General features: G+C 30.6%; 1 protein-coding gene and 1 long non-coding RNA gene across 4 annotated transcripts in view; both read right to left on the bottom strand.

Annotated features, from left to right (window-relative positions):
- The window catches only part of LOC145296141 (uncharacterized), a 165,790-nt gene that overhangs the window by 111,405 nt on the left and 34,850 nt on the right, over positions 1-19,535 (bottom strand). The window lies entirely within an intron of this gene.
- Positions 11,003-13,618, bottom strand: LOC145296135 (uncharacterized). Its single transcript, XR_013869972.1, has 2 exons — positions 12,049-13,618; positions 11,003-11,793 (listed from the first exon to the last, which is right to left on the bottom strand). It is a non-coding gene; the product is annotated as an uncharacterized LOC145296135 (long non-coding RNA).

Below are 19,535 nucleotides of genomic sequence, written 5' to 3'. Positions count from 1 at the left end.
AAAAAAAATCAAAGTATGAGGTTGAGAAAAAAGTTTGTCTACCGTGTTGAAATAATGATGAATTATGAAAAAAAAAAAAAAATTCACTTTGGAATTTTAAAATTCTCAACAGGCTTCTTCAAAAGACTCAAATCAAGGGACCTTTCATGTAAAGCTGCATACTATCAGACAAGACTAGGAAAAAGAATTGAAGAATTGGATAACGTGAATGTTCTGCCACATTCAACCTATAGTTCAGATGATGTGTGATCTGACTACAATCTATTCTAATCAATTCATTTGCGATAGAAAGAAGGGCAGATTTGAGAGAGAGAATGTTCACTAGTATATATATCTGATTATTTCAATTCACGGGGAGTATTAATATGTAAACAGAAAATTAGGTTCAGGAGATTAATTTATACATTCAGATATCACCTTGACCTAATATAAACTAAAAACGAATGCGACATCACATGGCTAAAAGAGAGTGTGAGTAAAGTAAGCAGTTCGTTGGGAGAATGTGAGAGGAAAGGAGTTAAGAATCGATTGTAAGTATAGGTCAATTTGTTTCAGTTTATTAAATTAAAAACAAATGAAAAACTCAACAAAATGTTACAAGTAAGGTCAATATGACCTGATAGAGAAAAGAAAATTGTAAAAGGTTTTTTTTGTTGTTTTTTTTTCTCTTTCTATTGTGTTACAATCAGCGCCTTCACAAGCTGGTTCTTAACCTGCTCTCTCTAGAGACAATGGATACTCTTTGAATAGAATATTTGTGATGAAAAGTTTATATTAAAGAAAGAGTTGTGCAATCTCCAACCACGCTTACTCTGAGCTGATATACCTTAATGTCTATGAAAAAAACATTAAAAAAAAAAAAAAAAAAACAAATGATGCATTGCTAGGATAAGCGGAGAATGGCGTAATTTCAGAATTTCCTATTACAGACACTTGCTGTCCTATCAAACACCTACTTCTTAAGATATGACATCTTTTAAGATCAAAGTGTAGTATCTATTCCAATACTACACTACCTTTTTGTCCTCAGTCAGTGAAACGAAATCCTTCTAGACTGAAAAAAAAAAAAAATTGGTTCCAATTCAGTGTAGCTAGGTTTTCTACACATTAAAAATTCACCTTGTGTCTAACTGCCCTCATAAATAGGGAGGCAAGTAAATAGGGACAACTGGTAATCTAAATACAGAGTAAGCTCAATGTTGCTTAACTTTCATGATCCAAGAACGAATGTTTCAATAAGGTGTAGCAATAACTACAAGTTTGTAAAATATAGTTCAAACAGTTTAACTAGAAATTCATGAACTTAAGATCTGTTAATATTCATATTTTGGAAATGAAAAACTTTCATTATTTATAATTTCTAACCTGAAGTCTTCATCTCCATTGTTATCACAACTTTCCAGACGTTTAGCCCTTCATCCTTCTCTGGTCATCCTGCATCTAACTTTTAAACCTTTTAATGGAGCCATGAGATACACCGTTTGCATTCTTTTGTTAACTGAAAGAATGCTAAAAGATCTTAATAGAATTAAAATTGTGGAGTCAGAGAGTATAAAGATACGATTGACTCACAGGATTCAAAAAAATTCTGATGCTGATTCCTTGCTTACCAAGTTTTCCAATAGACTTGATTCTTCAGAAATTAAAAAAAAAATAAATAAATAAATAAAAAAAATAAAAAATAAAAAATCAGACTAACACCTAGCATTCTTACCAGTCAAACTATGACTGACAACCTGGTTTTAAGAGGGCAAGAGGGAAAAAAAACTTGTAACAATCAAGATGCAGAAACCAACCTGAAAAATGTACACGAAACATGTTGTTTATTTTATTTAGTTTCATGTTGAATCAAAATACTTTCCCAGTGAGGTTCCTCCTAGAGTCAGTAGAGGTTTCAGGCCATTACAAAACTATACCTTCTCAACCAGAGACCCAACTGGAAATGATCATATACCAGATAGTAATGTTAGCAATAATTCTTATTTCATCACGCAAGCCGTTTATCTAGTTTGTTGCATTAATTTTAATGAATATATTTAACTAAAACTTATTTCCCCTTATCTTTATTGATGTAGACCTCTTAATCTGTTTAGTATAATCTGTTTTTATCCTTATTAGAGTTAGAGTATTAGTTGTGTAAAAATGCTGGATTCTGTAGATGCATAGTGGCCCTGCTTATTTTGCATCTATCCTGGGTTTGTTGAACCTGTGTAGTACAACTTACTATCCCACACCTATCTATCAATGATGGAGATTCAATGTATATCAGGAAAACTACATTGCTCTATTCAAAGATATATACTAAGTTTTTATTTTGTTTGTTCAATTATAAAACTTTATTGTCTTGTTATAATGCTGTCACTATGTATATACAAAATCATTGGATCAGGAACGAGATAGAAAGGTTTGAAAAACCAAAATTGGCCATGAAAGGTTATGACCTAGAGTCTCCTCACCATTGTGTTTTAATACAACATGATTGCAAAAGTTGGTCAATCACAAGTTATAACTAATTATACTTTTTCATCATTTCATTTATTTGGACAATAGAAACCAAATTAAAATAATACCAATTTGTTCTTTTTGGTAAATCAAGGACAAAGAGGAAAGAGAGATCTCAAAGTTCAACTCGTTTTTATCCTCTCAAACCGGCTTTAGGAAATCTAAAATGTTTTTAACCAAGACTGATCATTTTTTGGTATTTATGCAGAGAATGACCTGTTTTTTTTTTTTGTTGTTTTTTGCATGTGTTGCGCCAGCATGTTCTGGCAGCTAACAAACCATCGGAATATGCTAAATGCTGATCAAATTTCAAAATGCTAGTAAAATAAAAAAAAAACATTAATTATATAGTAATTTCAATGAAGATAATGAAAATAATTTTGAAAAAAAAAAAAAAAGGTCAACCTATGGTAAGCTTCATAAATATTTTTTTTATAAAATAATGTGTAGAAGCAACAGAAAATATTTTTTTATATTTAAAAGAAAAATATTTTTTGTAAAAAATGTTACTGTTTTAAGTTTGACTTTATGGATTACAAAAAAAAAAAATAGACAAAAAAATTTGACAATTTGCCATATTCTGCCCGTTTACGTAAGCTGTCACAAAATGCAGATGCAGTATTTATGGAAAAACAAGTCGTTTTCTTGCATAACTACTCATTTTTATCCACTATATATATTTCCATACATATAAATACATATTTTTTTTTTATATTCAATTTTCACCCCAAACAAGGCACAGTGCCACTTCGAAGAAGGGGGCTACTGCCAGGGACTTAATTAGCAGGGTCATTATGAAGGGAGATGAGTAGAAAGAGGTTTGTTCACATTACACTTGAACTTCTGTATATCAGTACAGTTGGGAAAGCAGAATCCCGGAAGGGAGTTCCAAAGACCTGCAATTCTGGGGAAGAAACTATTGGAGTAAACGGCTTTCTTACACCTAGGGATCTCTACTGTAAAGGGATGAGTCCTAGTAGCTTGTCGGGTTTGTCGGGGGTAGTTACATCGAGGAGGTACAAGTGTTTGCAGTTCGTCAGAGCATTCACATATGTATATATGAAAGCAATTAAGATCACATAGAAAATTCTCAATGAGATAACTATAAAAATAAAATCAACAATTTGTAAATATTAGCAATTTAAAATTCTGCAAGATTATATATATATATACAGTGATGATCATATTTATTGGCACTGTAAAATAAAAGTTAAATTTTGTCTAATAAATTCTAAAAAAGGGATTAAATTAAAGAAAATAACAAAGTATATTATGTATTTTTAACTGGCCTTTCCGATGCAGCAATCGGATTTTAGAAAAAAGGCCAGTTAAAAATACATAATATACTTTGTTATTTTCTTTAATTTAATCCCTTTTTTTAGAATTTATTAGACAAAATTTAACTTTTATTTTACCGTGCCAATAAATATGATCATCACTGTATATATATATATATATATATATATATATATATATATATATATATATATATATATACACACACACACACACACACACACGCACAACTTATTGAATGGCATATGTTATTTCAATGTTATCCAACAAAGAACCCAGTGACAGCTGCTCTCAGTTGTTTGCCTATCTGTCTGAGAAGGGATGGGGAGTAGTAGATTCCTTTGTCAGCTTGTGGACTATAAATCAATACATTTTATCAATTTCGTTTTACAAATATTGGCAGATATCTATTTTGCGAAATAGGTTGGGTTCGGTATAAAATAACATATGACCAACTAGAAATCAGCTCATGTTTTTCATCTAAATAAAATGTATTTTTGATTGACTTATATTTTAAGGGATACAGAATTTGTCTGCCATAAACGACTAAGTATATACGAGGTAGAACATGGAAAATTTTCAAAAATTAAACTGACAGGACCAACTGAAAAAGGAAAATCACTCTAATGCGACTTCTAAGCAAATGATTTCTGAGAATATTATAGTTAGCAAAGACCAAAACACATCATTTACTATTAAAAACACTGGTATCTTTAAAAAAAAAAAAAAAACAACAACAACAACTTTATAATAAAAAAAAGTTTTGCAATGTTACTACTGTATTAGAAATCTATATATTTTATTCACACATACATTTTTTTATAAATCATCAAGGTCAAAAGGATCAATGACATGCATGGATTGTCAGTTTAAATGATGAAGGTTATGAGAGGATTGAGACTGATCAATAAAATGAAAAGATGTTGATTATTTATGCATATAGTTTAATGATTTATTTATTTGTGGACATTAGATTTGAAGAGAAAATCTTGTTTTAGTTTACAGGGAAGCATTTTCGTGGTGATGTGTTGCACAGATAGGAAGTTTTTGAAAAGAAATCGTTTATCGAAATTCTATTTAATATTAGGATGGGGAGGAAAGAAAAGGAAACTTCTTTGCAGTGGGAGTAGAAGAACTAGTTCTTGCTGTGAATGTCTTACAAGTCGAGCACCTTCAATGATAATAATAGACTAGTAAAATGTCTTCCATGAAAAAGTTGTAGATGATTTATATATTACACACATGCACGCGCTAACTGTATCCTGAAAAAGTTGCCGAGGATTACGTTTTCATTTTTTTTTTTTTCACACACACACTTTTTTTTTGGGGGGGGGCTTTTCTTTCCAGTTTTTGTAAAAAAATGCTACCATTTTTTTTTAATAATTCAAAGAATATGCCATTAAAACGTCTGCTTTAAAATACAATGTATAACAATTTTTTTTCTAAACTTAAATCCCATAAATAGTTTAACATGTTTTTCCATTAACGACAAAAGGTAAAAATATATTTTTTAAACAGTTGTTGCATGCCGGTCTTTTTTTTTTTTTTTTTTTAATTGTATTTTTGCAAAATTCAATTCATTTATTGTTTAGTCATTCTTAGAAGTATGGTTTCATATAAAGTTAATTTAAAAATTACGTTTGGTATGAATTGACAGATATGATAACTTGTTTGGCAATGTCATTACATACATACAAAGCAATTTTTCTAATTAGTCAGAGTTCATTATTAGCTATGTGTTACAAAGCAGCACTCACGTTAATTTAACATGGCTTGATTAGTCTTGTGGATTTGAGTCCATAGTTCAAGACTTGGAATTTTTTTTTTTTCGCTTTGGAGAACACAAAATTAAATAGGGTCATTGGTTTATGTATTATTCATAGATATTTCATAATTGTTGGGAAAAAAAAGCAGTTACAGAGGACAAATGTTTTGTTTTTTTCTTATTAGTTTAAAAAGGTGTCCTAGAAAGTTTTTTCATTCAGTTGGATTGAATAAAAAGATGAAAACATCTGCTAAAACAGACGAAAAACAGAAAATAAATTTGTAACTACAAAAAAATTGCTGACTTGTTTTCAACCTTGCGCACACATACAAAAAACGATACTTCTTCAAACGGATTGACACAAGTAAACAACCAAGATAAAACCAAACAACCAAGAAAGAAAAAATGAAAAAATGAAGGGAGACAATGATACGTTATAGAAATCGATATTTTAATAGTAAATAGAAATTAGTTTCAATAAATATTACATTTTTTTTTTAAATTTCATAACATGCCACATTTTTCTCTAATTTCTACCAAAGATCACTCTCGTTGAATTATAAATTCCAATTATTACTTGAACAAAAAATACTAAGATCACACAACTTTTCTCAGGTAAAATTTCACAAGAAATACAATCATAGCACGGATTTTGCATTTGTGTTTTACTGCAAGGTTTCCATTCATAAACTGCAAAAACATTTTTTTCTAAAATAAGATTTAAAAATGCTAATATGGAAGAGAGCAAACTTTAGACCAAAGTCAACATTTTAACTTCTGTCTGAACTCCTAAACCATACGGTCAATCTAACAACCACGGTGAATGGAAGAGAATAAAAACCTATTTATTTTAACAAGCAGACAAATCTAGAAGGTTATCAGAATATGTCCAATGACTCAGCGAGGTAGAAGTTCACATAGATTAAAGTTGTCAGTCTAACTATAATTCTCTTAAAGGGTCTGTCCTAGCATTAATAGGGTTATAAATAAATATTTTTTATAATTCTTATTCACACACATTAGAAAAATAGAGAATCTTATATACAAGTCAGCCAAAGTGGTCATAAAAGATAAGTAGTTATATCTGTTATGTTATAAATGAATTATAGATCTGGGCATATTACTTTCAAGAAAAACCATTTAAAGTTTATCGAAAGTATAATATGCTTGGATATTCAATGAAAAAAGAATAATTTTTACTTCTAACAGCTATGACCAATAAACATGCATTCACTGTCAATGTAACTTACAAAACATGAGAGGGTAAGATTAAAAAATAATTTGAACAAATCAGGTAAATCTTGTTGTTTTCAATGAATACATATCTAATTAGTTTTCTTTACAAAAAAGTCAAATAAAGTTTGTTAATGCCGAATCAGTTTTTGTTAATTGATAAGAAAATTTAAAAAATAACTTATATATTGTCCCTATTTACTTCATTTATTTATTAGTAAACCACAAGTTAGGTACAAAGTTTTTAAAGTGAAGAAAATCCAACTCCCAAACAGAGGGCTCCGGGTTGAGACAAAAATAAAATTGCCACTGCTGGAGGATCCATTAGGATTATTTAGAGTGCTGAACTAGTTCAGTATTATGGTTGGGATATTAACATAGATCATAATCTTTACAAGCTCATTCTTTTTTGTTTTAATAATAATATTATATATGTCTGTTTATTATACAAACATTATTGGTTACATATGTGCACACATGTTTCAGTGGAATCCCAATTCATCAGACCAAAAAAGAATCGATAACTTCGGTTGAAGTAAAAAAATTACATCCACTTTCTTCAAGAACGTAAACCACACCCGAATATCTTATAAAAACTAATGTAATTTTGACTCCCGTTTCAATATCGATTCTTTTTTAGTCTGATGAAGTGTTATCCTTAAATTGGGATTCCACTGAAACATGTATGCAAATATGTAACCGATAATGCTTGTATAATAAACAAACTATATACCATCTGTCGTTAATAATCATGCGAGTTTCATTGGATTTACATTAAGCAATCGATACAACCATTATATCTATATATCTATAATATAAAGCTGAATGTCTCTGTGTGTGTCTGTGTGTGTGTCTGGTCACGAATAGGCTTCTATATGGTTGACTATTATAGAAAACTGATTACATATAATGATAGAAGATGTATCGAGACACAGGAATGGGTATGTTTGATCTGGCAGAATGATTATTCATTAAAATTGTGGGGCCTGCACATGCACCTGGTCCACAAAGTATGGAAATAAAAAATTTACAAATTAAAAAAAAAAACGTTTACAAGTGTTTTTGATATAGATGTACATAATATTTTGATAAGCATGTTTTAACTTAAATAGGGATGATATAATAAAATTGTGGGGTCTGCGTTCGCACCTGGCCTCCATAGAATGGAAATATGTCACAAAGTTTAACAAGGTTTTTTTAATATAGATCCACAGAATATTGTGATAAGTGTTTCAGTGTGAACAGGTATGATATAATAAATTATGGGGTTTATCTATTTTATTTTTACTTTCATCATATTTTGCTTTTGTTTTGATACCCCCAAATTCGAAGCTATCTTCCTTTTCATAACCTATCATACTTTCATAAATCAGAGTCCATTTTCTGAAAGCTGTTTTTGAACCCAGTCAATGACGGGTACTTTTGCTAGTATATATATATATATATATATATATATATATATTACTCACAGCAAGTCACACATCGACATGAAAATTCTTGAAATGTCATTACTAGGGCTATGACAACAGAATATTCTTATTGTTTTGACTCTCGAGTGTATATCTGACACAGTTAATCAACCGAGAACAACATCATACTATATAAAAGCATGCAAGATATCAACAGATACACAATCGAGAGTCAAAATAGCCCAAGTCATTACAGATGATTCTTTGAAAGTTTATTAATAGAAACATAAATCCTATTCTGTCCTTTCAACTGAAATATTTATGTCAGTTGAAATGACTCAATGAAAGGGGGGAGGGTATCTTAAAGTTCTTTTATGTCTTTATTTACTTACCTCCCTACAACAACACAAATTTAGTTTTTAATGTGAAGAAAATCCAGCTCAAATAGGTATTTTGGGTTTGTGTTCAAATATTCCTTTCTTTAAAGAGAGATCGACTTGATTCTCGACAAGTTGTGATCTACTTCTAAATTGCAAGTGAAAGGACAAATTTATTTCTTTTTCTATCACAGAAATAAATTTATGTCAAAATTACCAAAATGTTAATATTCATCTATATAAATTTGAAAGATGTAGTCTTCTGTTTAAATTTATCAATTCAATATTTATTTGGAATTAATGTTTCAAGTATTTCAATTAGCAAATTTGTCAAACGATTTTATTTAGGTAAAAAAAAAAAAAAAAAAAAAAAAAAAAAAAACGGTACAATTATAAAAATGCTTTTACAAATGTTAAAAAGGTTAAACAATTTGAATAATCTGCTAATCACATTAATTATATGTCCATTTGTTGCTTTAGGCATGAAGCCTTAATCGTTTGGAGAGAGGGAGGAAAACTATTTGTCTCTTACATATGAACTTACACTATGCTAAACTAACCAAAATACTTGATTCACAGTCGGTTGATCCTAATTATATAACTCTCAATCTGTTTTTAAAATATTTTATTTACAAAAAGTATCTCAAACAGTTTGTTTCTGATATTTAAAGAAAGTAAATTGTTGGTTAGTATGAGCCCACTCAATATCCAGCCGGAAAAGCCAGTTTAGTTTTGTAAAAAAAAAAAAAAAAAAAAAAAAAAAAAAAAAGCTTTAATTTTCTGAAAATAGTAATTTACTTAATTTGCTGTACTAGACTCGTGGAAATGAACCTTTAATCATTCTTCTATGTCTATTTAAAAAAAAAAAATTAAATACACTTTTTATGTCATGCTGGCGTTATTATAATGAAACCATTGCAATGAGCCCAAATTTTAAAAGTTTACGACTATTGTAGAACGCACACAAACAGGTGACCTATTTGACACTTTATAAAACGCTTTCTTCACAGGAGGGGGGGGGTATGTAAGCACCAAATTCTTTGGAAAGCAGCAGAGCGACACCTGAATAAAAACCAATATGTAATTAGATATTCCTGGTACTATTAATAATTAATCTTTCGCGTTCAGTTTTTTTTTCTCCAAACATTACCATTTTCAAACCGAGCAATAAATTGTGATTCTCGGATATTTATAGAAAGAACTATTCTTATTTGCATTTTCAATGAGCAAACGCTGCCGCCAGAATACAAATAACAGATGCTTGACATAGAAGTAGAAGACGCGTGGGTGGTAAAGAAAAAAGGAAAGAAAAAGTGAACGGAGAAAAATTAAAGAAAAAAAGAAATGGCAGCTTAAGATAAAGACAAGGCCATTCGTGTTCTTTGAGTAGACATTAATTATAGAATCGGTTCAATTCAACACACAAGGTTTCTGTGTTCAGCTTTTAGTCATGTGAGAATTACTATTGAAATTTAAAACTTACGGACATTGGATTTTTGTAATAAACAAACCAAGAATAGAATCTCATTATAATCGAGATTTAGCGAGTCTGCAAGTGCAGTTCAAAGATTTTAGTTTGAAACATTGAAAAATCATTGTTCTACTGTAATATTAGTAGAGATATTTGTGTTTCGTTTAAAATCTCTCCCTTGCAACTGGTTCAATATAATAGAATTTAAAAAAAAAAAGGCCATCCGCAGCTGACTGTTTTGACCGAGTTCCAGTGTTGTCAGAACAAAAACTAGTAAGAAATAAAGTAATTTTGACGGTATTGAATTTTCTTGCCCACATGCTCCTACTCCAGATTCGTGGCTGTGGTATGCTATCAATAGACTGCCTTCCCTCACCCAACCATCATATTTTCTTTTTTAAAATTTATTGGAATAATTGTTAAATAAAAATTAAATATCAAGTAAAACTGGAATTTTTACTTGATTACGAAAAACCATCAATTTCAATTAGAAAAATGATTTTTTTAATTTAATCATTTTTAGTGTCCAATAAGTTAGATCAGTTTTGAACTGTTTAAATTAAACTTAAAACGTAGTTTATGACTGTTTGATGCAAGAGAAAGTCCATTGATGGCGGCCCATGGCTATGAATTTGCAATAGGGGCATGTTAGTAAGAAAATTCAATATTGTTATAATTATTTTTCTAACTTTGTATGCACTAATTTGCTCCCTGTTAACACAGGAAATTTCAATATTATTTTTTATCATAACCAGCTCAATACAGAATCCGATGATGTAAGATTTGTAAATCTCAGAGTTTTAGCCGGCTGAACATTGTGACGGATATTTTGTATAAGAAATTTATGAAACAAGAGATTAATATGCATTAACAGCAGATACAGCAAATACTGATATTTTGTTCATAATTTTCTTTTGTTTTTTTTTTTAAAGATTTATTCGTCAAACTTTGCTTAGTTTATTTCCATTACTTGTTTTGCCGATTTCAGTTAATGAACCAGACTGAGTTTTAGAACTCAAATCATCATTGTCTCCCAATTTAGGTATCTCAAAGACTCTGGTGATCCAGAGTTTTAGCTCATTGTCTTTCATATTGCAGCTGGATCCATTCTACCATGAAACATACAAAGAATCCAAGAGGTTCTAGTCAGACAATCCAAGTGGGAAGATATCAGGTGAAATATGATTGAAGTTCTGACTGCCAGGCTTGAGTCTTCCAGATGGTATGATAGAGTGTTGGGCCTTGTTGTCATGAATGGCTTAACTCCACCTACTTAATCCAGGGTTTTAATTCTTCAGAATGTGGATTTAGTCATTGTTGTTCATCCCAAGGCCTTTAAGAAAGAAGTTGGATGACATGTTGTCACATTCACCACTGACAACAACCTATTGTTCTAAGAGTTGATTATCTAGTTTGGCAGAAGTTTTTCATGTTTGAGAAAAACCACAACAGCGAATGTTTTCAATCAACTTAACAGACTTTCATTGTTTCTCTTGCATCATTTTTAACAGAAATTATCCTTTTCTCATTTTAATAAAGAATAGCATATTTGAATAATCTCCCACCACAACCACTGTGCAAATGCTATTATCTAAGATTCAAGTGACCAATGCACTTGTCACATACTTTTTGCATTAGTCAGGACTGAATTGTGTATGTAAAAAATAAACATACGTCACTGTTAATTTGGAAGCATACATAAATAGAAAAAAGGCTTGCATTTTTTCTGTTGTTCTTGGCCTTCAGGCCGGGATCAAAGTGTAGTATTTGTTCCGGCAGATACTGCAAGCTATGACTAGCAAAGACCATATGTGGGGGTAACCCCACATATCTGAACTTGGTCAAGGTAGGGATCACCCTACGACCACAGTTACTATCCAGCTCCCATTTCCCACCTCTCGGGAGCAGGATCCCCCTTTCCCTCCCCCTCCCTCTCTCTCCACATTAAAAAACGGCCTTGTGCCTAATTTGCTCAGTGGGGAAGCAAATAAATACTCCCCCTTTCCCTCCCTCTCTCCACATTAAAAAACGGCCTTGTGCCTAATTTGGTCAGTAGGGAAGCAAATAAATACCCGGCAGATACTGCAAGCAAAGACCATATGTGGGGGCGACCCCACATATAAGACCTTGGTCAATGTAGGGGAAACCCTTCATACCAATTGTCACTATCCAGCTCCCCTACTCCCCGGGGAGTTGATCCCCATTTCCCCTTCACTCCTCACATTAAAAATCGGCCTTGTGCCTAATTTGCTCGGTGGGGGAGCAAATAAACACCCTGTTGTTCTTGGCTTTCGGGCCAGGATCAAAGTGTAGTATCTGTTCTGCAGATGCTGCACTTTAGATAATTTGTACCAGTCAATGGAGGGGAAACCCTCTATACTGGGACAATTACTATTTTTGATAACCAGAGTTCCCCCGTTTTTGCCTACTTTTAGGGTAGCTGGTTTTTAACCCACATTAAAAACGGCCTTGTGCCTAATTTGCTTTGGTGGAGAAGCAAATAAATACCATAAAATAGAAATAGCTGATGAACTTACAAAGCAATAAAATCAAACCATTCTGTAAATGAACTCTGCTCTCAACCAAGAGAAAGAACAGATTTTTTTCATTTACATAATATGACTTAGACTGGATTAATTATTTTAATGGATTCCAATCTGTCAGAATATATGTGTGCACTTTAATTAAGCAAGTCTTTGGAATTGATAATCTTTACACTTGACATTTTAAATGGTTTGCCTCTAACCTAAAATCTCATTTCATATTCAACATATTTATAGCGTTTCGATTCTAAACGATGATAGGCAGGTCTTTCAAGGTTTTGGGAATTCAACTTTCTGAAAATAGCTTTAACAAGCAGTAACGATATTGTCATTTTTTTAGTTGATTGCTGACAATTTTTAACCTCTATATTTGTAAAATACGTCTGGTGTTCGAGGAATCTATGCAAGGACAAATAAGGATATTTTAAACTTCTTCAGTGTCAACAGGAGGATGAATGGTAGAAAAGGTTAAATAGGAATTTAGAAATTCAGAATTCAATTACAGGAGGAGGTCAAAGAAACGGATGCATAACTAGCAACCTGATGACATCAAAATGATGGAGTTTGTCACTGAAGATCAGGAATATCATTGACAATGAACATAAGTCGATGCAGGCCACTGCAAGAGAGAAACCTGGTGATGAAAAGCTCGTTGGGCTGCTAATATATAAGTACATTCACTATTGTTGGCTCAGCAAACATTTGTTCTAGGATCGGTTGTATAAATTACCCCGCAGAATACACTGGATGAACAAATATTATGATTGGAAGAACTAAAATCTAGGCGCTTCTTTACACGCAATTGAACGTTGTACTTCAAGAGAAAAAAAAAAAAGTGCACCAAAATTTTTAAAAATAATAAAGTAGAAGATTACAAATAGAAAGCAATTTTTATCATAAATTGCAATTTTGTTGTATTCGTTCATTCATTACTTGTTTATATGAAAGAATGATTTATCTCATTCACGAGAACTTCTGGTACTTCCACGGTTATCAACGGTGGATCGAGAAAAAAAAAAAAACGATAAGACCAATGTTTATTTTTAATAAAAAAGTTCTAGGTGATCTTCTATTCGATCATTTTCACTAATTTTTGGTGAAGATACTTATTTCAGCATGACATGCAAGCACATCAAGATGTTTCAATTTTAAATTCGATTTTCAATTATAAATAATAAAAAAGCACTGAAATTTGTTAAGGCCCAAAATCTATAACATAAGGCAATCCTTCACAACCCTGGAGTATTTTGAAACAAATCTGTTTGTTTTTTTTTTCTTTTTTTTTTTTTTTGTCCAAGTTATTTTTTTTTTTTTTTTTTTTTGCAGATCAACTCAAACTTAATTTGCTATTTTTTTTTTTAATTTTACAACCCCGATAATAATGATCATCATTATTCATTCATTCATTCCAACAGCTAATGATGGTCACAAACAATTAGTTACTAATTGCTGGCGATTGTTTAAAAGTATCTCACTAAAAGCAACACTCATTAGGAAAACAGGATCGTATTTCTCAAAACACTGATTAATCCGTGAAGTTTTTTTGTTTTTTTTTTTGTTTTGTTTTTTTCATTTTGGGTTGAAAAAAAAATTTTTTGTTGGCACACATTTTATTCCATCTCATTTACAAGTATAGTTGCTTAACTAATAACTTTAGAATTAAATATTCAGTATAGAAAAATAAAAAAAAAATAAAAACACCGACTGCAACATTTCATCTGAATGTGGAAATTTATGATTAATACACATATGTATATACAATCATGCATACATGATCATCTGCAGTACATGCCAGAGTATTATCAATATCTATATGTGCAGTAAACTAATGAATTATGGGATACATAATCTAAGCAACACACAAAGTACCATGATCACATTAACTTTTGTTATTTTTTGTAAACTTTAGATGTGACTGAAACTGGTTTGAACATTTTAATCAGCAACACATTCATAGAATCCTAGGTGTGAGGTGGCCGATGCATATTAATGATGTGGGGGTGCTTCGGCGGAGTTAGGATTGATCCAATATTGAAAGAATGCCACACAAATATTGCTTAAAGCGGTGTGGATATGCATATAAGATGAAAGAGGATCATTTCCAAAAGCAGTTTATTTATGGAGAACAAAGGAAAAAGGTCATCTTATATACCAAAATTTTCTCTAAAGATATCTCTTGAAATGTGTGGGATTCTGAACAGTAATTGGAAACAGAGTGAGTAAAATAGACCGAAATTACTGTTATTTTCACCCCAAACAGGGCACAGTACCATTTGAATGTAAGGGGCCACTATTTGGCAACCAAATCTACAGAAACACTAGGTAGGGAGTTGAACAGCGAGATGTCTGTTCGCATTACACTTGAATTTCTGCATATAAAGGAAGCAGAGACCTGTGGGAGAACTCCAAAGTCTAGTAGTTCAAGGGAAAAAACTATCAGAGTAAAAGGTTTTCCGACATCTCTAATGTAGGGGTGGGATTTTGCTGCTTGTCGGGTTAGTCAAGGATATTTATATCAAAGGGAGACAAATGCTAAGAGATTCCATACAACTTATCTCAAGTCATATGTTAGGTATGTGTATATGTTTATATATTTGTATGCACCGGATTCACTCCTAAACTAATTAACTGATTGTTATAAATTTTAGAATACAAGTACTGTGCATAACGGGTCAAATGTGGTCTATATTTAGTTTGATGTAAAGATGATAAAAATGGGGTAGAAATCTCCAATTCTTGTGAAATTTTAACAATAAATGAATTAATATTCCTTAAATTTCCGTTCCTATAAGATATTTAAAATAGATTTTTAAATGTTAACACAATCTCCCATTTGAAATTTCAAATAATTCAGATTTGCATTGAATTAGATTCATAGTCATTCAGTATTAATTAAGCGTGGTTCCCTGATTTTAAGTTTTTTAAGACCCCTTGAACTTAAACCTGAAAATTGATACATTTTGTAGAAACTTATATAATGGATTTTAATCAAAAGTGAAATAAGAATTGTAGGCATAATGATAAGCTTTAGTATCATTATAAGTTTATTTTAATCTTTAGTAAGGGGACATAAAAGTTCCCCAAAATGTTCAAGGAATTAATTATACTTATCCTAGAACAAGCCCTCTTGTAGTAACATATATATAAGGTTATTCAGAAGATGATGACGAATTTCAGAAATAAAAATTCATTGAATTTATGTGGAATCCATTTTAGAGATTTTTCACCTTGGTCAGACTCAAATACCGAAATAATTTTTATTTTTTCAACAGTTTTCCTTCAAATGCTCAGTGTCAAGAGTACATGCAAAAAAAAGTATAAAAACATAAAAACACTGCAAGTTTTTAAAATCGTGTATAAAAAAAAAAATGTCGCCTTATTATTTGCCCTTAAGAGCTTTGAAAGAGTGTGGTATCACACCTTAGTTTCCATTATTCCCAGATCCTATTTTACCTGTAATGGTAGTATATGTTAATGTTTGGCTATAAAGGAAGGAACATGAAAGAACATTATTAGAATTTAATGAGACAAACAGGCTTGACCACTTTGATTCAAGTCATTTATGAATTGATCGAATGACTCATAAAACATGCAGTCATAATTGTTGATGTTTTTTTTTTCTTGTCTGAAAACTTATGTAACAACTCAATAAACAAGCGAAATGATTAATGACAAGTTCGAATCCAGTTCTACAGAAACACTTTCACCCAGGATATTGGCAATCATCATGTGGTTCAATATCTTTCAAGAAAGAATTCTAACTTGAAAGATATTGAGGAAACGAATGCCAAATACAGAATCTTCCAATTCATATGAAATGAATAAATGAAACAAATTGATAAACTTTTAAAAAAGACAGGGAGATAATGTGTGCATGTTATATTTAACTTTTCTGGCATCATTTTCTAGTCAAGATTAAAAGTTAAGAATATCTATTAAATATTTTCCATCCATTTTTAATTATTTAGGTTTATGATTACTATTGAAATGACTGGAACATGAGAGCAAAAAAAAAAAAAAAAATTCTAGATAAAATTCAGTTCTAAATGAAACTTTTTTTGGAGGTTGAAGGTTCAATCTTCAATGTAGGTAATACTAATACAATTTTAAATTAGTTAAAACTTCTACTTGGACATTGGTTGATGGAACAAGGGCATGCTACCGATTAAATAAAAGATTCCGTCAGAAATTCTGTGCAGATACCTGAATTCGACAAAACACACCTGAAGAAGGTAGAAGGTTACATTGGTCAAAGCATGAATTTCAGCAAATATTTCTAAACAAATGTCCCGTCTTATCTATACACCTATAAAATTCAGTTTTTTTTTTCTCACTCTGACATTGATATTAAAAGCCTACTTTTTCTTTTTAAAATGACTAAAATGAACTTAATATACTCCGTCATAGATATGCAAGCGACTTCATGAAGGTTAACTAATTTGCATATTTCTTTAAAAAACGAATGTCATTAATTATTAGATGATTGGTTTTATTTAACTATTACGCTTAATTCTTTTTATGCTTACTTTTCACGTTGTGCTTGCGTAGAATTTAGGATGAACATGTTCTAGTAGACTGACATCAACTGACCTGTGTGTGTGTGTGTGTGCGAAACGTCTACCAGACTCCTTTCTGAATATGTAGTCTACAGGCTTGAAAATTAATATATAGAGTGTTTGGACCACAGAAAAAATTTTTGATTTGGTTTTTAGCCTGTAAAAATATGTAAGGGATCAAAATTGAAACAACAAAAAAAAATTAGTTGACCTTGGCAGGAGTAAATTGATTAATTTCAGAGCATGCATACATTTTTAGCTTTAAATCATTTAATTTTTAGCATTTTTTTTTATCCATCTGGTGATAATTCAGACAATAAAAATGAAGGCTGAAGCCCTAAACTATGGCTAGAGTGCTGAATATTTTTGTTTCGATTCCAGCTGATGGCACTGAAGACTTCTTTTTTTTACTTTTGAAATCATTACTATATTAATTCAATATGAAGTTAAGGTGGATAATAATAAAAAGATATACCTAGGGGAAACTGAATGCTTTTTTAAGGACAGATACCGAAACCATATTGCATCATTTAAAATTGGACTAGAGAATGAACCAGATGAGAATGAGGATAGAAATAAGGTTAGAACCAAAATAATTAAAAATAAGAAGAGGAACACATTAGGCGATTGGGTTAGGGAAGTATGTAAGAATAAAAAGATTTTGAATTATAATGGTCAATAGCAGATAAGGCTAGAAAGTAAACCGAATAAATCAAAAAGATGTAATCTATGTTTACGTTAGTGAATTCTAAAGAGGGAATTTTTAAAAAGTTGGACGTTATACAAAGTTGTCTTCATTGTAATAAATTCCTATTATCACACCAAAAACCCAATTAAAATAAATTTAAAAAAGGAAAAATTTCCAGAATATGTTGAGGGTGAAATTTAAGTGTGGAAAGAGAATGTTTAAATTTAATACTAAAATTTTAAAATGGTGCAATAAATAATTAGATGATCGACTTAACATATAGAAACTCTAATAATTATAACCTAAATAGGAGAAATAGAAATAACTTTAATAATTATGGGTAATAAAATAACAGAGTTATTTCAATAACACAAGAATGAAAAATCTAACATTAAGTAACTGTAAGATATGGAGACAAACTGATTAGGATGAATTAAAATGAAATTTAATCAAAATATAAAGTTGGCGACAAATGAGGAAGAAATTGAACTGAGATTGTTATAAAGAAGATAATGTTTGAATTATAAGTTTAAAATTAAACAAAGGTGATTAATAAATACTAAAGTCAAAATACTAAAATATGAATGCTTGGAATTTCGATAAATTGACAAATTGATAAAAATGAACTAAATAGAGTTATCTCCCCCTTGCACGTAAAGATATTACGGGTGATAATGAAGAGGAAACATTAAAAATTAAAATAAAATACTTAGATGATAGAAATTGAAAAGATAAATTTTATATTGTTGGTATAATTAGTATGGTATGAAAATAAATTTTAATTAACACGATTTAAATTAACCTTTTAATTTACAGTTCCTTTTTAAGAAATAACAGGTTAAGCAAAGATCAACTAGTAGATCGTAAAATGTAAACAAAGTCTATACAAAACTATCACAGACTGAGGAAGAAAGAGTGACACATCTAAGTAGAAACTAGGATTTAAAGGGGTAGACTAGTATTTGGGTAATAAAAAAATTATTAAAATAAATAAAAAACATACAAAAGATTAAATTAATATTAGAATAGATAATTGGTTAAAATATCATACGAAAATGGGGAGCTAACTAAATATGAAGGCGAGCGAAAAATAAAAAGCAAAAGGAAAATATAAGGATGGTGTAGAGATAGGTCCAACTGCTTGATCTCTTAAAATAGAGATTATGTATGACTAGTGTATTTTGTCGTCTGAAGATTAGCTATTTTGGAATATTTTTAAATGATATGATATTTAAAATTGGTTATGAAACAATTGTAACGCATAAGAAAAATACACAATATGATGTTCTCATTTTATATTTTGTTGTCTTTATTTTTGCAAGTATATGTGTGTGTGTGTGTGTGTGTGTGTGTGTGTGTGTGTGATGCCAAAAAGTAAATCTGCACTTGTCATTTTTTCATAAACTGCAAGTTTAAGCTAAATTGAATACAGCTAAACAACCTATACCTCATTTGATTCGCATTTTATTTCTCTATAATTTTACCTGCTCATATTTGACTTTTAATTGAAGTATTCTAATGTTCACATCAATTCAAAAAATTAACTTCAAATTGAGAAAGCAATAAAAGAAACTCCACAGCAACAAATGAGTTAAACAAGCTTAAAATATCCACCTTTCAGGCAACAAAGCATCTCTAATCGTAATTAGTCCATATACCTAGGCTTTCTCAGTGATCGTCAGGAGCTCATTAATC

This window comes from Euprymna scolopes, chromosome 2 (assembly GCF_053919585.1).
Source record: "Euprymna scolopes isolate OS-2025 chromosome 2, ASM5391958v1, whole genome shotgun sequence".
In the NCBI taxonomy this organism is placed as follows: Eukaryota; Metazoa; Mollusca; class Cephalopoda; order Sepiida; family Sepiolidae; genus Euprymna; species Euprymna scolopes.
The sequence above is the reverse complement of the archived record's forward strand: the minus strand, read 5'-3'. Positions and strand labels throughout refer to the sequence as shown.